Raw genomic sequence first — 19617 nt, 5'->3', positions numbered from 1 at the left:
GCAGTTTCAAATCCTTCTATGTAAAAATCACTATATATATATATATATATATATTTTAGAAAGCCATCAAATTCACAGCTGAAAGATTTCTTAGTGCATGGCATTACACAGTGATTGTTGGAAGTCAGTTTTAAAGATTAAATCAAATATTTTTTCAGGTGGTAGGTAAAAAGCATTTTCCTTATTTTAAAAGTAGCCTTTATGTTCATGGTAAACACTATCAATAATATAAAAGGGTATAAGTTTTTTTAAACAGCTTCTTGTGAATTCTTCAGAAATGTTACATGTTACATGTGTATATAAATATTCTATAATACATATATGATAGCAATTCTATGCTATATGTAATCTCTGTCTATATCCTATGAATGGCATCACAGATTTCAGACATGCCTGCTGTCACCTGCATCACTCACAGAGATGTCACCTCTTTGCAGACAAGCTGTCCTTCCCCAGACCTCTTAGTCTTTAGACCTTTGACTAGCTCATGCCCAGGGACCTCTTCTCTTCAACATTATCCCCCTCCTCCAAATCATTTCTTTGAACCCCACACTCTGACTACAACTGAGCTGCCTTCTACCTTTAGTTGCTATTTCTCTTTTCTGTTCACATCTCTCCGGATGTTGTGAAGCTCTGGATTCATCCACTCTTGTTTCTTCTCTTGCTTTCTTTGTGCGGCTTTATACTTGTTTTATTCTTTTATTGCATTTTTGGTAGAGTTTCAGGAGCGTTCATGTGGTCAGAGCATTCCTCCTTTCATAATATTTTCTCTTCTCCTGGGTATTTTCCTGTTTTCTGCCTTCTTTGCCAGCCTCTTCGATTCCATGTGCCCTCTAAGGGCTCCTTGGGGCTCCATCCCTGATCTGCTTCTTTCGTTTCCCCAGGTGATGCCATCCTTTTCCAGTAGCATCTGCAGTTGAAAACTCTTAAATCCATAGCTCAATCTCAGACCCCTCCTGAGAGCCTTACCTTTTAGTGACTCAAATATATCTCAAATGCAACATATCAAAAATGAATCTTCGATTTTCTTGCTTTCACATTAGGCAGCACTGCCCTCTTCCCACATGTTCAAGCCAGAAACCTGGGAGTTTTCATCCTTGGTTCCTACTTCTCTCGTACCTCCTACATCCAAGCCCTCAGCAAGTCCTGTTGGAAATCCCTCCACAATATATCTAAGATCAGAGCACTTCTTTCCATTTCTACCTCCCGACTCCAGTCCAGATCACTGTCACCTCTCCCCTGCACCCATAGAATGCAGCCTTTTATGACTGTACCTATGAGAAAAAAAAATTAGAGCATGCAGCACCACTGTGTTTTTATTTGTATATAATTTTTATGTTTAATATTTTATGGTATATTTATATTTTGTGTTATTTTATATTTTATGCATTAATATTTTAATATAATATTTATTATATGTGTGCTACTATGCTAATATATATGTACATTATAAAACATGGACAAAAAGATATTTTAAAGAATAAGATTATAACATAACATCTTAAAAGTAATTTTTTAAATGTGATAATTATATAAAAACTTCTGCTCCATGAGAGGAAGGTTATTGAATAGCATACTTTATTGTTGGAAATGTTGGCTTAACACTTGGAGATAAAGCAATTTGAAGGATTGGTTCTAAGTTGAGTGTGTCTCAGCAGTGTACTTGAATGCCCGTCATGCTGAGAAGATACCCCACAAGGCTCAATGCTGGGTATCCAGTATCCACATATGGTGAGGTTTGATGTTATTCACAGTGGACATAAATGCTTATTTCAATCGTCTGCTGTCATTTTGAATTTTTTGGCTTACTCCAAATAAGACTGATTAGGCCACCATTGTTTTTGCCTCCTTATGTGGCTGATTAAGAGCTCATACCGGGTACAGGAGAAGCACTTTGGCATTTTCTCCTTCCCTTGTGCTTGTGCTGAGTATTGTCCTCAATCAGAGGTTCTTTTGCAGGATTTTCTTTTAAAGCCATTTGTCTGTTTTGTGAGGATTGGTTTTGAAAAGCTGCTAAAACAATCTGAGAAGCTCCTTGACAGGGAACACACAGCCTGAGACCCACAGCCACAAACTCCATGTGAAAAGGAAAGTCCTGTCCCAGAATGGCACCGGCTGTCTGGGCACTGAGCTGTGTGAAGAGCCAGGGACAATCCACACATTGAATTTTGGTAACTCTTTTTTTCTTTTTGTAAACATAATTAGTAGAAATTTTCTCATAGTCATTTCTTTCCACACCAAATGGGGCATCCTGCTCTCCTCCTCCCCCGGGTGTGCCTCCTACTTTGGAAATACTGATCCGGGTTCCCACTTCCTCTCTTGCCGAGGTCAACCAGCATGGCTGGAGTAGAGTGATTGTAAGGATGGGGTCACCAAGGCAAGTAGGACAGAGAAGAAAGAGCCACTTGATCTAAGTCAAGGAGCACAAATGACGCGTATCATCAAACTTGCTGATAAGCTTAGTTTACAAAGGGGCAGGGAGGGTGGACCGAGCTCCCCAGTCCACCACTTCCCCGTGTCCAAGTGGTACTTAGGGGTCTGAGCAAGAAATAAGGGGATGCCTTGGCTGTCAGTCAAGGTCAGAGTGCTTTGTAATGTGAACTAGTGGGGGAGGGGTGAATATTAGGTAATGAGGCAAGAAAATATGTTAATAGGAATAAAGTTTGCGTTGATCAGATGTGGGGCTTCAGAAGAACAAGCATTCTTTGGTGCAGAAGTGTGTTTGGTTTTATGCTCTGGGAGAAAGCATCCCAGAGTGGAATGGAAATCTCACTGGCATTCTAGGATTCAGACCTTATCCGTCCTCAAGAGGTGGGGGTTGAGGAGGCAAGCAAGGTCTGGGTTTACCTTTCCTCTTTGTGGAGCCAGCAGAAATGGGGCGAAGGACTCAGCAGAAGATGCTGACTTCCCAGTAGAAGCCCAAGTGCATAAAATTTGCAAGACACAAGAAAGAAGGGGTTAAGAGTTCCCTTATTTTTGTTGGGAAGATTGGTCTGCCCTGGGTAAAGGAAGGTGTCGTGGGGAAGGAGGGACAGAAAATAGGAAGAAGTTAAAGAGGGGACTCTGGGAAATAAAGGAGACAAGAGTTGGAGGAGAACCTTGCCTTTGTGCATCCAAGAGAGTGGGCCTAGGGCCTGATTTTCCACTTCCTGCTCTCGTTTGCTCAGAAAATAACTTTAAAAACCTTTTCAGGGCTGTGTGTGTGTGTGTTTTTTTTTCCAATTACTTAATTAAGCTGAATTCAGTTCTTTCTCTTTAAAAAAAAAAAATAATATGGTAGAATTTTCAGGACAGCATGAGACCTAGAAATCAATCAAACAATTATGCAGTTGCCCTGCCTTCTCTCTACAAAATATATTATATAACATTCAGATACCACCACCCGGTTTCCACCCTCTGCAGTAAGATCTTTTTATCCTCAAATGTCCAAGCAGATGTAGCTTCTCACCTTTGCAGACACACACCTTTCAGAGGGCAGGCCCAGCAAAGCCTCCACAAATCGTGCAACCTCGTGTCTCTGTGGTGGGTGCCCCGCCCCCAGCCTGGAGCTCCTCCTTCTCCCCCTTCTCTGTTCATCTTCCCTCCTGTCACTCATACCAGGGGTCTTTCTGGGCCCCTCCAGGGTTGAAAGGTCCAGGAGACGAGTCAGCAAGGGACGCTGACGAGGAGCAGCAAGCAAGATCCTGGGGACCATGGTGTCTTGGAGACCAAGGGTGATGAACCATGACAGAGCGTTCCCTTTACTCACCATGAACAGTGCTGTGGGGTCATGGCTCCACCTGGGTCAGCATTTGATATTCATCTTGACTGTTTTCTCATTAATTCACTTATAAGAATCATTTTACAACTCAAAGGCAGAGGTAAGTCAAATATTTACCATCAGGTGGGTCTGTAAACATGGAAGGAACTGAGAAGGGAGCCAGGAAGAGGCGACAGCCCACAGACTCAACTCACTGACGAGTTTAACCAGCCTCTGCAGCCCCGGGAAGCTTCTCAGGATTTTTATACAGTTTAGACCTTTTAAACAGTCCCTGGGGTTGGCCAAAAATGCATGTGAATTTGTAACCTGGCACATTCGAGGTATAGGCATGGGGAGTTCTCCTTTCTTTTTTGCATTTTCGAGCAGTGAGAGAAAAGACACAAGGAACAGATATATTTTGAAACCATATAGTACAATCTATGCCATGCATGTAATTGAAAAACTAAATCTATAATTAAACAACAACAAAAAACTTCCTTTAATAAGTATTCTGTCATTCTCATATTGTCACTTTTTCCTTTTCCTAAATTTTTCCCCCTTATTCTTTATTTTCTCAAGTTGGGGTTTCAAGAGTTTCATTGCAAGAACTAACTTGCTTTGCTTAGTTTTTGTCCTCTGGGCTTTGGTTACCTCATTAGCTTAAGTGCTTTCAGGAGGAAATTTAATGCTTCAACTTCAATTAGCAAGCTCTCCTGGAAGAAAGAACATGCCACTGTAATTTCTAAATTCTACAACCTCACGAAAATTGATTCCCATAAAAGAACATGAAAAATCATCTTAGATAATTTAGGCAACAATTTCATCTGACAAATGTGAAAATTGATTCTTTCAAATAAAGACATGGAAGGTAAAATTGCTTTCGTGTGGAAAATACACATGACTTAATTTTTTTACTATAAATTACTAATAACAATTTCTTTCCTTAGATTTACCTCTAAATAAAAGCTGAGACCTAGTATTAAAATTTCAAGACCACTAGTATTTTACCTGATTTTAAGGCATAGTTCATGTTCCCATCCCCTGAGTGTTTAAAATGAAGATTTCACAATGACAGTGATAGAATAATAGGGAGTAACTGCAGTTACTGCCACATTTGAAGCCTGTTCTGTAAAGTCATTCCAGCTAAAAATAATGTGAGTTTTAAAACAGAAGCTCAACATGCATTTAAGAAGTGATGGCTCCTTCAAAAGAATGGTTCTCAATATATTTTGAGCCACCATGGATCAAAACATACTTAGAACCATCATTCTGGACTGAAATTGATTTCTGAGCCTAGGGTGTATTCTTTGGAGTATCTCAACAGTCCAAATACTTCTTTGAGAACAAGTTAATCTTTTAAAAAACTGACAGAAGTCATTTGATAACAAGTCTAGTGAATAAGATAGATAGTCAAACTAGTGCTATTGGTTTCGCAAAAATTCCAGCAGTAAAATAACGAGACTGATGTTCTTGCCTTGCTCAGAAATTGCCTCTGAGGCGGGTCTGTACGTGTTTGGGCATTGAGCAGCACTGCTGGCAGCTGAGGCCCCACGAGGGCCAGGCCTGTGACCATTTTGCCAATTACTGACCCCCAGCACCTACTATAATGCCTAGTGCATGGTGGATGCTCGATAAACGTAGGTTGAACAACCGAATGAATAAATACATAAACTGACAATGGTACTAATTCTATGGTACTCACTGAATATATATATTTGAAATAGTTGTTTCCAAAAGAAAATAGCTTCCGTAATTTGCAAATTCAGCAATAATCTAATGGTTTATAGGTAATGCCCCAAGTGACTCAGTTGTCTTTCTTTTGACATACTACCATCTTCTGGGTATAGCCCATTTTGTAAAATAAAAAAGCGTTTTTGCAGTGATGATGTTGGGTGGATAGGGCAGACAGAATCACCCCCATTTTATAGATTAGGCCACTGGGATGCTGGATACTTAAGTAATTTGTACAACATTTGTGTGATTATTTAGAATATTTTTTTGCCAGTAGTAATGGAAATCCTAATTTATACTGACTAATGCGCATTCCTGACAAAACCACTGGGAAAGGGGAGTGGATTACCCAGGTACTGGGGATAGAGTTGGCTTCTCCTAAAGTGCTGGGGCTGTGTGGGGCAGGGTGGATGCCTCAGCAAGACTGGGATGTTATTGGGAAGGAGGAAGGTGGGAGTGGATCCTGGGTAGATACTGTGCCCCCACCAGTCACCAACTAATAACTAGAAGAACGGGCACTCAAACGTAGCTCTCCTGAAATCAGATGCAGTACTTTTTTTATTTTGGGGGGATAATTTATTCCATTAATTTTTAGTGGAGCTACAGGGGATTGAACCCAAGACCTCGTGCATGCTAAGCCCACGCTCTAGCACATGAGCTATACCCTCCCTGCCAAATGTAGTGCTTTGTTTTAAGAAGAATGTGCTATAGCAAACAATTATTCTGAAAGCAAGTTTTTAGGGATTCATAAATTTACCCAGAGACTATATCAGTAATTTTATTCTGGCTGAAAGTAAAATTTATGTGTCTTATGTGTTTTCAATTCAGTTTAATACATTTCACAAAAAGAGTTGTGGAGAGAATGGAAATTGTACACTTTTCTGTCTGTTTGTTGTTTTGTTTCTTAATTTAAAGTTGTATGACATTCCTAGAGCCCTTCTGGTAGCATTATTTGAAGTCCTTTATTAACGACATTTAAGGGTCTGCAGGATGTATTCCAGTAATTTGTGAAGTGGTGGTCTTTAATATTTTCCCCACAGAGAAGAATTAATGTTTCCTGTGAGCTTCTACACTAAGTCCTCCTAAGAAATTCCAGAGTTCAAAAAGCATCAGATTTTTAATTAGCATCCTTAAGGTACATACTATGCCAGTTTCACAGACCTTGCATGTGGCTTGCCCAGTAGCCATTCCCCCTGTTGTCTCTACTCACAGAATCCAATTCCATTCTGGGCACAGAGTGGCCAGTTAAAATATTGAACTCTCAGCCTCTCTTGCAGTCGTGGGTACCATATAAAATAGTTCTGGCCAATTCTCAGTTCTGTAAACAGTGGGTGGTGGGGTTCTGCCCAATGCGCTTCCCTTCCCCACTTCTTTCTGCCTGACTCACGGATGTGATGCTTGATGGTGGAGGAGCCATCTTATTATGAAGAGGAAAGAAACATCCAAAGGATGGAGGCTGGGGAGCTAGGAGGAACCTGAGCCCTTGATGACTTCCTTGAGCAACTGCAGCAGCCTTGACTGTCCACCTTTCAACTCCTACCACATGAAAAACAAAGCCATATTTGGTAAAGCCATCGTAGCTCGAATGCATCCCAACTACATGCATCTGGATGCAATGCCTGACGGACACATTCAGACATTTTCTTTTTTTGCAGTCTTTAAAGCTCCAAGAAGACCAATATAGGACAAGCACTATACAAAATCCTCCCCTACCTAACCTACTAAATACAACTTATTCTTCTATGACATGTGTTTCTGTGACAATGGTTAGCTCACATGCAATTGGCATATCGGGTTATGAAGACAGCATAACATGGAAGTTGCATTGGTCTATATGCTATTTTTCATAGCACATTAATATTTTGAAACACTATCTGAAGATTCTTAGAGGAAAATCCTGCAGAAATGCATAGGTAGTGGTGATTTAGTGGCTTCAAGAACTACCAGCCTTCCCCCAATGTTAAGTTATCTGGTAAAAATCTACTGAAGGGCAGCTGAAGAAGTTGGGTACACATATGATTCATTTAATTCATTTTTCCTCCAGTGAAGATGATCTGTAATTCTGCCACGTATCTACATCTCCAAGGAAGTGGTGTGAGCCCTACATCTTGGTGGTGTCAAGACTGATGCTATGAAGACGGGTGCAGATGTATGTGCAGATCTAATATGCTAATGTTTTTATCAGATTTATTATTGTTTTCATTAGTGCTCTGGTTACAACATTGCATAGAATTTAAGCAGTTTGCACCAGGCCTGTTTCCTCCTAAGTCCAGTTGATTTTAGAACACGATTTTGCAAAACTCAATTTTTCAAAAAGGAATGCATATATCCACTACAGCAGAAATGTCTGATTCTTAGAAACAGAAATTAACCCTTGCCAGGACCACCATTTAGAGCCTGGGCAAATTAAAAAGAGCTGTCTCATTAGAATTTTTAAAAAATTTATTGAGTAATGAAAATAATACTATGACACAAGAGGCCTAGCCAATGAGAAAAGTCTTGTGCATGGTCGTGTTTTCTATATAAAGGAAGTTATTTTAATCTTTGCAAGTAACCATGTATTCTATTGACAATGAATTCTGGAAACCATTTATTCCACAGGGCAAGTCTTTTCTAGTTCCCGTCTCACCAAGTATGATCTGAGCAGAATCTTTCACGCACCTTTAACATGCCATGATGAATAACAGTGCTACTCATTTAAAGACAATACCACCAACAGCCTTTGTAAATCCAACCTCTGCTCCCACTGGAAGAGACAACCTAGATTCACCATCAACCTATTAAACCAAACACGCTAAAAAATTAGAGCCTGGAAGAAGAAAAGGATGAGGAGAAAGGTAGATATGTGAAAACTCTCTTTTCCTCTTAACTAGTTTAAGTTCAGAAAATTAAGATCACCTATAAATTCTTTGTAGAGAGCTAGGTATAGTTTTTTTTCCCCTCCTACTTCAGCCACATCTTAACCAAAAATGTCTCTTATGATGTGGCTCCTGCCCCGCCCACCTCTTTGATCTAATTTCCCAGAGTCCCACTGTTACACATTCCACTCCAAAGCCACACTGGCAGTTTTCCTGGTCCTCCTGTTTCTCCAACACACCAAGCCCCCTTCCACCACAGGGCCTTTGCACATGCCTTTCCCTCCATCTAGCACACTCTTTCCCCAAATAGTCACCAGTCTCACTCTCTCTTCTCATTCAGGCCTATGTTCAAATGTCACCTCCTCAGAGAACCCTTTCCTAACTCCCATATCTAAAAAGGCACCACCTCAGATTCCCAGTCTCTCTTACTCTGCTTTTCCCACATAGCATCAATCATTACTAGGCATTATGTAATATATTTACTTGCTTACTTATTGTCTCTTCTCCACTGGAATGTAAGCTCCCTCAGTACAGAGACATCATCTATATCACTCACTGCTGTACTCTCAGGCCTAGAGGAGAGGCTAGCAAGTATCATTCATAAATATTTACTGAGCATCTGCTGTGTGCCAAGCACCGTTCTAGATACTGAGCAGAAAGATCTTTGCCCCATGGGGCTTATATTCCAGTGACACATAGTAAGTGTTTGATAAATATTTGTTGAATGAATCCTCAGGATTATAATCAAAATCCACTAAAATAAACATTTTGCCCCATGAGCTCATTAAAATGGATGTTAATGTAACTCTAGTTGTATCAGTTTCCTATGACTGTGTCACAAATTACCACAAACTAGCTGGCTTAAAAACCCCAAAATTTATTCTCACAGTTCTGGAGGCCAGAAGTGTGAAATCAGTGTCACTGGGTCAAAATCAAGGTGTCAGCTGGGACTTCTGGCTCTGGCAGCACTAGGAGAGACTCGATTCCTGGCCTCTTCCAACTTCTGGTGGCTGCTAGACTTCCTTGCTTGTGGTGACATGAGTCTAGTCTCTACCTCCATCTTCACATCACTTTCTCCTCTGTGTCTCTTTCAAATCTCTGCCTGCCTCCCTCTTGCAAGATTGTATGTGATGGCATTATGGCCCACCAGACAATCCAGGATAATCTCCCCATCTGAAAAGAAATCTGAAAAAAATCACGGCTGTAAATATCCTTTTTCCAGATAAGGAAACACATGCAGGTTCCAGGAATTAGACCTGATTATCTCTGGGGCCGTCGCGCAGCCCACTATACTGATGTTCTGGTGGCTGGAGGGAAGTTCCCATATATCAGGAGAATACCAGGAGGTATCTTTTTCTTTCTGCTTTTGTCCTTTTCCCTCCTTGGAAAAAAACACATTTATTTCTGGAAAACGAAGAAAGGCAATGACTATTTTCTTTTTCTTTTTTCTTAGTTTTATTAATTAACTTATTTTGTTGTTGTTTATTTGAGGTGGGAGGTAATTAGGTTTATTTATTTACTTATTTATTTTAATGGAGGTACTGAGGATTGAGCCCGGGACCTCGTGCGTGCTAAGCTCCACTGCTGAGCTATACCCTCCTCCCGGCAATGGCTATTTTCATACATGACTATCGAATTACATTTTCCAAAGAATTAGTGTAATAGTATTTGTGACTCATTCATAGAAGTGTTTGATTGTCTTCCATCAAGAAACTCCCACAAAATTAAGTTAATGAGCAGTGGAGGTGGCAAAGCAATATTTGAGAACAAAATGTTTTATATCTTGTACGATGAGATCCCGTCATGATTTGCAGGCAGAATATCAGATCCTTACCATTTATCACTTAGAGTCATTATCTTCACATCATGGAACAGGCTGTAACCTCAGGGTCCCTGCCATGTGTCAATGCACAGAGTCGTGCCAGTTTCATAGGTAGAGCTGGAGCCGCACAGCCTTTGAGGTGTTTGGCAGCCCCTACAACAAGGGACAAATAGGAGTCACTAACCATAGGTCATTTTGATATAATTAAGCCTTTCTGAAATTTGGTTTGGAGGCCCAGAATTTAAACTTGTCCTGTTTTTTAGCCTCTTAAAAAGAAACAAATATTCTACAACTTTGTTCCAACAAAGTATTTTCACCTTTTCTTTGGTGGTAAAGAATATTATGAATTATACAAACATGGCCAAATTTAATCAATGTGTAAAGTCACACTTATTTTTCATAATAGTATTTTAGTCTTGTAAAAAAAATCCCATTCTTAAGTAATATAGTCTACTGAGAAAGTAAGGTGTAAGGAAAGAAAGATTTGAATGATTCTCATGAGTCTTTTTTCATTTACAACGGATTCAAGGGTATATTTTTATTTCTTGCATCGGTATTTTTTAAGTAAAATTATGAGAGTAAATTGTTAATTTCTCTTTTTATCAGAAAACCTAATTCTAAAGAAAGGCTCTGATTCTGATTTACTCCATGAAATTGACAGCATGCATATTAGGGGGAGGGGAATTAAAGTGCTTCAAGTATGCTATTTCATTTATTCATGCAAGACTTATTATTTGCACACCTATTATGTGCCAGGCACAGTACTAGGCCCTGGGTATACAAAAGCAAACACGACCCAGCCCCTGCCCTCAGCAAGCCTGTAGTGTGAAGGCGATGGTGGCAAGGACACGGTTTCTCACAGACAGTGTCGTGGTGCTTCGCTGGGGCTGGTGATGGGTGCAGAGGGGGAGCAGAGCCCTGCTGGCCTTTGGGAGGCCAAAGTCCTCTTGTGAAAGGAATCTGAGGCCTGAGAATGAGTAAAAGTCAGCCAGTTGCTCAAACAGCGAAACTTCAGCGTACGTGTGTGAGAAAGCCCAGAAACGAAAGGCTAGTGTTTGGGAAATGGAGGTGGGTTAATATGGTAAGAACTGAGGCTGACAGGAAAGGGTTCAGAGAAGAGTCTGGAGAAGCCCCTGTGTGGCCCCCAAACTTATTAGAGTCTGGACTTCAAAAACCATTGAAGGATTCTAAAGAAGGGCTCAGATCTGCATTTTATAAGGGTAGTTCCAGCTGCAGTGAGAGAATGGTCTAGAGGTTGCCAAGAAGAGAGGCAGACACCTGTCAGTCTGGGTAAGAGAGATTCCAGGGACAGCCTGTGGTTACTTGAACTGGAGCTCAGTGGGGAAGTTGACAGATTTGAAAAATTATTTCCATCAGTAATTTTCTTGAAACAAAAAGTTAAGTATTTTCATGGAGCCATGAAAACTTTTAGTGGTCTGTGATGAACGAGTTTTCAAATCTCTTGTTTATAAGCCTAATTTTGTAGCTATAAGAACAGGCCTGAAAATAGCTTTCTCTAGTTTTTATTCCTAAGGTTGTCTGACATTAGCTAGATAAGTAAACCTAACCTGTCCACGGAGTAGGGAACCATATCAAAGCTGCTCTGATCCCGATAGCTGTAGGTATGGAAGCAGCCAATGTTATCACTGCTGGCACTTCTCTTGGCTCTCAGGACCTGTGGGTGAATTCACCTGTGTTATCCCAGCTCAGTGCATTGCCCACAACCATCCCCTGAGGTAAAGGGACGTATGCAGGTTGCAGGACACACTCAGGAATGGAAAGGTCAATGAACCGCCTTCTTTCCGAGTCCACACCACACACATTCCTCTGCCTTCTCCTGGGACAATAAGGGGAGACTTCTTTGAGGACATGGTATGATTTCCACAGTTGAGTGAGGCCAACAGGTCTATTACCTGAAAGGCTAGTGTTCAACTGCACTTCTTCTCTTTTCCAGCAGGTGGCAATAAGTAAGTAACAAAACTCCAAGGAGAACTATTCATAGCCAAAGCCAGAAGGGCGGGGAATATTTTACATTCTTAATTAAATGCCAACTTTTAAAATATTTTAAATTTGTTTTGTTTAAATTGGCATAAAATGGAAGGCCTACAAAAGGTTCTCAAAATTACAAACAAGTGTGGCAGAAACAAGCATTTTAAATTTTTAATAAAAACAGAACCCTAAATTCTATGTCTTTTTATGTAAAACGATGATGTCTGACCTGTACCGCAGTGAAACAGACAGAATAGTCTGCAGATGACCCCAGGAGATCACTCTGGGTTGCGTGGACTGTAGACCAGCTGTGACCAACAGCCTCCCTATTTCTTCCAATTTCCCCTTTCTATGGCTTCCATGGTGGCTTCCTCCCTCCCAGCAAGAGGGGTCGACACTTCCCATGGACACCCAAGGAGTCCAGATACAGGCAGCTGGCTCTCTCAGACAATGCTTGACAGTTGACATCCAAACAGTCTGATACCAAGTAGTCTATGTGAACCCCACTGACAAGGATGTTCACGACTTTGGTCTTGAAGGAGAGAGAGCACAGGAGAGAGGAAGTTCCTTCACTAGAATGCTCACTTATGACATGCCCAACAGAGCACCCGGCCCCCAGTGCCCTCTCTTGTAGACTTTGGCTTGCGAACTTCCAAGTTAAACCTTTGTGTATGACGCTGTGAATCTGCTGAGCTCTGTTGCATGACAACCTATGCTTCAACCTAAGCTTTCCAGATGATGAGCATTCCTTGTGCCTTCCATGAGCTCATCAGTGTAATCTCTCTGTGGATCAACAGTGTATAAAGTGAGACAGCGATCATTCTATTTAGAAGAAGGCAAGTAAAGTCACGATCTGTTTTCTTTTTTTTTTTTTTTCAAATTGTATTTTAAAATTTTTTATTTTTTATTAATAGACTTGATTTTTTAGAGCACTCTTAGGTTCACAACTAATAGAGCAGAAAGTATGCATAGTCCCATAGACCTCCTGCTTCCGCACATGCATAACGTCTCCCATTAATGATCTGTTTTCCAGTGGATTGTCTTTAAAGTGCTTAAAAAGGATTTGGAATGAGACTTCATGGAAGTCTTTATAATGGAAGATGTAAAGTAATAGCTATCTATTTGCATATGGGAAGGCAATGTTTTTCTTTTATTTGTTGACATTATTTGACTTACAAATAGAATCATACTGTTTTATAACTTGCTTAATGTATCGGACATCTTTCCATCATTTTTTAAAAAGACTTGTAGTATCCCAGAACATGAATATCATTATGCTAACCAATTGCATATTTATAAATATTTGCATTGTTTTCCATCTTTTGTTATTTTGAACAATGCTGCAATCAATATCCTATACATGTATCTTTTTGCCCTTGAATGATTATTTGTGTAGGATCAATTGCTAGAGGTAAAATTGCTGAGTCAAACAGTATGAATACTTAATTTTTTTTTTTAGTTTTATTTGTTATTGAAGTGTAGTTGATTTACAATGTTAGTTTCAGTTGTACAGCAAAGCAATTCAGTTATACATATACATACACGTATATACATATATTTTCAGATTTTTTTCCATTATAGCTTATTACAAGAAATTGAATATGGTTCCCTGTATTACATAGTAAGTCCTTGTTGTTTATCTATTTTACATTTGATAATGTGTATCTGTTAATCCCAAACTCCCAATTTATCCCTCCCCAGTGAATGCTTATATGTTAATAGATATTGCCAAGCAGTCCCTCCAGGAAATTGAACTACTGTATGTTCCCTATGTGTGTGTGTGTGTGTGTGTGTGTTTAAGTACTGGAGATTGAACCCACTCTACCACTGAGCTGTACCCACCCCCACAGTGTTCTTATATAAACACTGTATCAGGATAAGGCAGTGATTTTCAGACTCCTGTTGCATGGGAACTCTTTCTTTGAAAGAAATCCTTTTCAGAATCCAAAATGTAAAACAGAAAAAGAGCTTCATTTGGGCAGAAGCTGATACAGAGGTGGGAGGCCTGCAGCTCTGCCTCCCTTAGACCTCTGAGGCATGTCCATGTGGCCTCCTGGAACACAAAACAACACAGTACAGTTCTTTCTTTCTTTCTGTCCTCAAATATTACTTGGCTGAAAGTAGGACTAACGTGATATAAGACCTAAAAATTATTATAAAATCCCTAATTACATCTCAATTTCAGACAAAATTTTCGGTAATTTAGTTCCAGCACTTTCATTAGTTTCTTTTCCTTTACAATGAGCATCTGATTGTGGCTAAGTTCTGGTCCTTTTGGATTGTCAGATAATTTCCATCGTTGTCTAAATTGTACTAAATGTATGAAACCTAAAGTTGCTCTCACTGGGATCAGCACTTTCATTTTGGGGTTCTCCTCATTTTAATAAAAAATAAACAAATATTCAAATATTGGTTTTCAAAAGTCAAATATTTGAATAAAATATTCAAATAATTACATAAATAAGCTCATCAACAAAAGCAGTGACCGCCAAAACCAAACTGAAACTCTTGATTGTTATCACCATATATTTCAAATTATTAATTCACTAACTGATACAGAAAAACCTGAACTGAGGGAAGGTGGGTTGGAGTCTGAGCATAGAAGGGCAGGTAGTAAAGATCCGAAGAACCACCTGGATGTTAGTATAATCAGTGACTCTATTCAGTCGTTTAGAAGACTATTTGCAATTTTCCAGGAAAATAATGAAAGAAGAGTGCACTAAGTAAAGAAAATATAAATGTCCACTTAGGCTAGGGAGCCACTCTGGATCCAAGCTTCTGCAAGAGTCTTCATAATGGAGGTCTCTGCTTCCCCTGATTTTCCAGGAGAATACTCGTCTCTATTTCTCTCTCTTTTTTTTTTTTCTAAACCTTTTCACTTTTATTCTGATTTTTGTCAGATTGAAGAGAAATCATCCAAGGTTTATTTCAAGTTGCTTCACACAGGTATAATTAGGCTTATTATTTTTAGCCAACCAGATATTGTCCCCCTTTTCATCATTATAAAATGCTTCTTAAAAGCATCCAGAAATCCTGGCTCTTAGAGACAAGGCTGAAACACTTTCATCTATCTAAAAGGAGCAGATCTTTAGCCTCAATCAGATGCTTATTGTGAAGGAGGAAGAAACTCAGTAGAAAACACACAGAATACTAGAATGATTTTATTCATTGATTCAACAGATGTATGAGTTCCTGCGAAGCAATGTGCTAGTTGCTAAGGGAGTAAAAAATGTATAAACCATGTCACTACTCTGAGATTATGATATCACCAGGGCAACTAGGCTCACACACCAAGAAAGTTATATGATAATTTAAGTAGTTTTTGAATAAAATATGAAATGAGTGATACAGATTGTAGTTGCTATAGAAGACCCACTCTTTCATAGTCTCAGTTCATTAACCATCTTATAGTTTCTCATGCCCTTGTACCTGCTCTAGACTTCATGCCCAGCCACTTTAATGAGAGCAGCATCTTAGAATCCTTTGCCCACTTGATCTTTCGTATATGCCTTATTAATCCTCGGTCTTCGGTAGTTTACTTTCCCAGATTGCTGAACAGGGGTGGAGAGAATTATATTCTTTACTCTACTTGACTCTCTGGGTGTTATCTCACGGTAGCTCTTCCCATTCTTCCTACTCTCCTGGAGCTCCTGATCCCAGAGTGTTCTTCATCTCAGAGGCTGACCTGACCTCCTTTGCTGCAGGAATCAGGGACATCTGGCTTGATTTCACCTTCCATCCTTCCAATCTGAAATTGTTTCTGAACCTCACTCTTCCTTTGCAAAAATAATTTCACCCTTTCCTAATGATTCTCTCCCCTACAAACGTCCTCCAGAATTTGACCTAGCCATGATTCTCCCTCTCCTGTGGGAGCTGCACTTCCTCAGTCTCTGTTGGCTTCTTCTCAACCCGCAAACATGTTTAAGATTCTTCTATTCCCACACCTCCTGCATTAGCTATCTATTGCCCCATAACAAATTATCTCAATATTTAGCAGATTAAAACAACAAGCACTTATTATCTCACAGTTTCTGAAGGTCAGGAATATAAGAGAAGATCAGCCACTTAGTTGGTGGTCATTCTGCCCCTGGGACTCTCAGGAGGCTGCAATCAAGATGTCAACCAGAGCTTGACTGGGCTGCAGAATCCACTTCCAAGGTTGAGTTCCCTCACAACAGGACAGCTGGCTTCCCCCAGAGCAAGCAATCCCAGAAAGCAAGTGACCTGAGAAGGAAGCCCCAATGCCTTTTTTGACCTAACCTCAGAAATGGCACAAGATCACTTCTGCCTACAAGCAAGTTACCAAATTCAGCCCATACTCAACAGAGCCAAATTAGTCTCCACCTCTTAAAGAAAGAAATTCCAAAAAATGTGTGGACATATTTTAAGGCTACCATAGCTCTCAAACTTTTTCACGCCTGCTAGTTCTTCAGGCTACTTTGTGGCTCCTAATCCTTCAGTGCCACTCTTCTCAAAACAGGGGTCTACTCCCTTCCTTACTTTCTCATTACCCAATATTCAATGTTGACAATCCAGATTATCATCACCTAGATGAACACTACAGCTAATGAGCATAATACTCAAATTAGCATGGCATTCAAGGCCCTGCAAAAGCTAGCCACAGCTTCCCTTTTCATTTGAGCTCCCCGTTCCTTTTAAACCTCAGCCAGTTGGACTTACCATTCCCCAAACATGCCCTCTTCTCTGCCACCTCTGTGCCTTTGCTCAGATGGCTTCCCTTACCAGGAAGACCCTCTCCTTACTTTCTCATTTGTCAAGACCCAGTTCAAATGCCATTTCATCCGAGAAGATTTCCTTGATTTTCCCCAACCAAAAACATCCCCTCCCTCCTCTGCACACGAGAGCACAGTGTCAACTTGAGTGCAGTCACCTCATTTCATACCATACTGTGTTGTATACATCTTTGCATTCCTTTCAGCACCCCAACAATACCTTGCTCATACTAAGTCTTTAATCTATTTTGAATGAATTCATTTTCCTAAATCATTAAAATTTAATTTTACTCCCATCAAAAGACAAATTAAAGTCCTTATAATCTCCAACTCTATTACACTAATATATTGAGGAGAATTGCAGAATGGTCTCTGCTAAAGAGAAAAATAGTCTTTTCTATTATTTGAACAATTTTAATGCAGTGACTCAAATCATGATTATTCTCCAAAATGATTTGCTTCTGAGATATGTTTGCCTATAGTATTTTTACAATTCCTGGTCAACGTGAAATTTCCATGGAAACAGATCACACACGCTGGAGAAGAAAGGAATTGAATTGTGTTTGAGCTGCATTTTGTCATCTCCATGGAGCTATTTGTGCTAAATATTCGAGTGCACAGGCGAAGTATCTTAAAATCACCTAAGTGAGGATATAATATTTAATGCTTTCAAAAATGACAATATCTGCAATGAGTTATAAAGATTTTTATTAATACGTGAAGATAATATGAAGTTTGAATATTTTTTGACTCATACATTAGTAACACCAAATCAAATACTCTTTTGCCTCTTTGCTAGTGCATAAAAGGGAAAGAGACTAAATGTACAGCATGGAAAGGGAGATGTAGCTGTTTTGGGCCTCTAGATAAAATGATTTCTTCCAGCTATCATTCAGCTGCTTATACAAAAATCTTCTCATCTAGATTCACTGTCTAGCAAAGAGCTATCTAACAATTTTGATTTTAAATATGACTAATCAAATAGTGACAGTTTGTTTAAAACACATGTATGAAAATATCTTTTACTCCCTAAATAGTGCTATAAACTTTCTGATTTATGATTTGAGAAATGTGTTCTTTTCCTCAGCACTGCAAAAACTTACCATTATTTAAACTTACTTAAATTAACTAGAAAGACTGTATCTTAAAGGTTATCTTTTTCTAATCTGTCTTTGGAATATTAATCTATCTTTGTAAATTGAAATTCTTAGGCATCTTTACAAACAACTCAAAATGTTCAAGTGGCATCAGAAGCAATTTTCCTTAAATTCTCATGTACGTGTATCAACTGTTGACTTTTATTTTTACATTTTGATAAATGTAATCAGAACAAAAATAGCATAGAAAAAAGGAAAAGAATTACAAAAGCTGTACATTCTGTTCATTGAAAATGTGCATATATGCCATTAATATAAAGAAATTGCATCATACTTGTATTACTTGCTCCATAATCATGACAATTATTGATTTTTAATGTTGATGAAAGAAGGCATTGGTAAAGGCAATTGAAATGTACTAGTACATACTTAACTTGTTCTTTATGGACAAACTCTGTATACCAAAATTTATCTTGCAAAAAAGAATTACATCTTTTATTAAAAAACAAAACAAAACAAAACAGCAGAAAGCTAACAGATAAACAAGTTTATGCTGTATAGCACAGGAAACTATATTCAATATCTTGTAGTAACCTATAATGAAAAAGAATATGAAAATGAATATATGTATGTATGACCGAACTATTATGCTATACACCAGAAACTGACACATTGTAAACTGACTATACTTCAATTTTAAAAAATAATAATAAAAAGTTTTTTTAATTAAAAAAAATTTTTTTAACAGTAGAATGTTGCCAATGGAGTATCACTTCCATTTGGCTAATTTTAATTATTTTCTGATAGTTATGCCCCAGTGGCAATTTGAATGAAGCCCCTACCTAGTTGGGCAGAATAAGGCTGAGTGATAACAACCCCTTCAGAGAGGCTGGCTGCATGCTCAGCCACTTTCTCCAGCTGGGGGAGGGGCTGCCTCCTAGGGCTTTGCTTCTGTTCCCTCACGGGTCTTTGTAGGGCTGCCTGTATTTTCAACTAAATTACAGCCAACCATGCTTAAAGGAGTCAGCGCTCCAGTTATACGATTCGTCCCACTTATAGGAATCAGCTTTCTTTTTCTGGGGCAGCTGTGGCTATTATTGAAATAAATAGCAGCTCAGAGACTCTGAGATGGTTACACTTTGACCCTTCCAGAGGGTGTGACTTGGATGGACAGAGGGCCATGTGCTCAAAAGAAAGGTAAGCCTAAAATCCAAGATGTGACAACAGAGGCAAAAAAGGATGAAAAAACCAAAATACTCAGGTCTGGAAAGTGATAGTTTGATTACATTTAATGAAAATTTACACAGCATAATCTCTTTTTCCCTTCAGAGTCATTCTCCAGCCTACTTTGTGTCCAGAGAGGCTGACCTATATGGGCTGCATCACTGGGCCCCCTCGCCCTCTGGCTGCCACTTGGTTTCAGCCAATCTGGAAGGGGGCTGATACTGCTAGGAAATTGGTTAGAGAACAAGGAAGGGATATTTACTTTTCTGGCTCCCTCCCTACCACATAGGTTGGCTGTTTCCCTCTGTCAAAATTACCACTCCTTGCAGGTGGCCCTCACAACATAGCTCTCCCTCAAGGGTTTAGAAACCATCCCCTCCCCTTACTTCTTCACGTTTAAGGGTGGAAATAGGTCTCTGCTGTT

The sequence above is a fragment of the Camelus bactrianus genome, chromosome 15 (genome assembly GCF_048773025.1).
Source record: "Camelus bactrianus isolate YW-2024 breed Bactrian camel chromosome 15, ASM4877302v1, whole genome shotgun sequence".
NCBI lineage: Eukaryota > Metazoa > Chordata > Mammalia > Artiodactyla > Camelidae > Camelus > Camelus bactrianus.
This window is presented reverse-complemented; position numbering follows the sequence as displayed.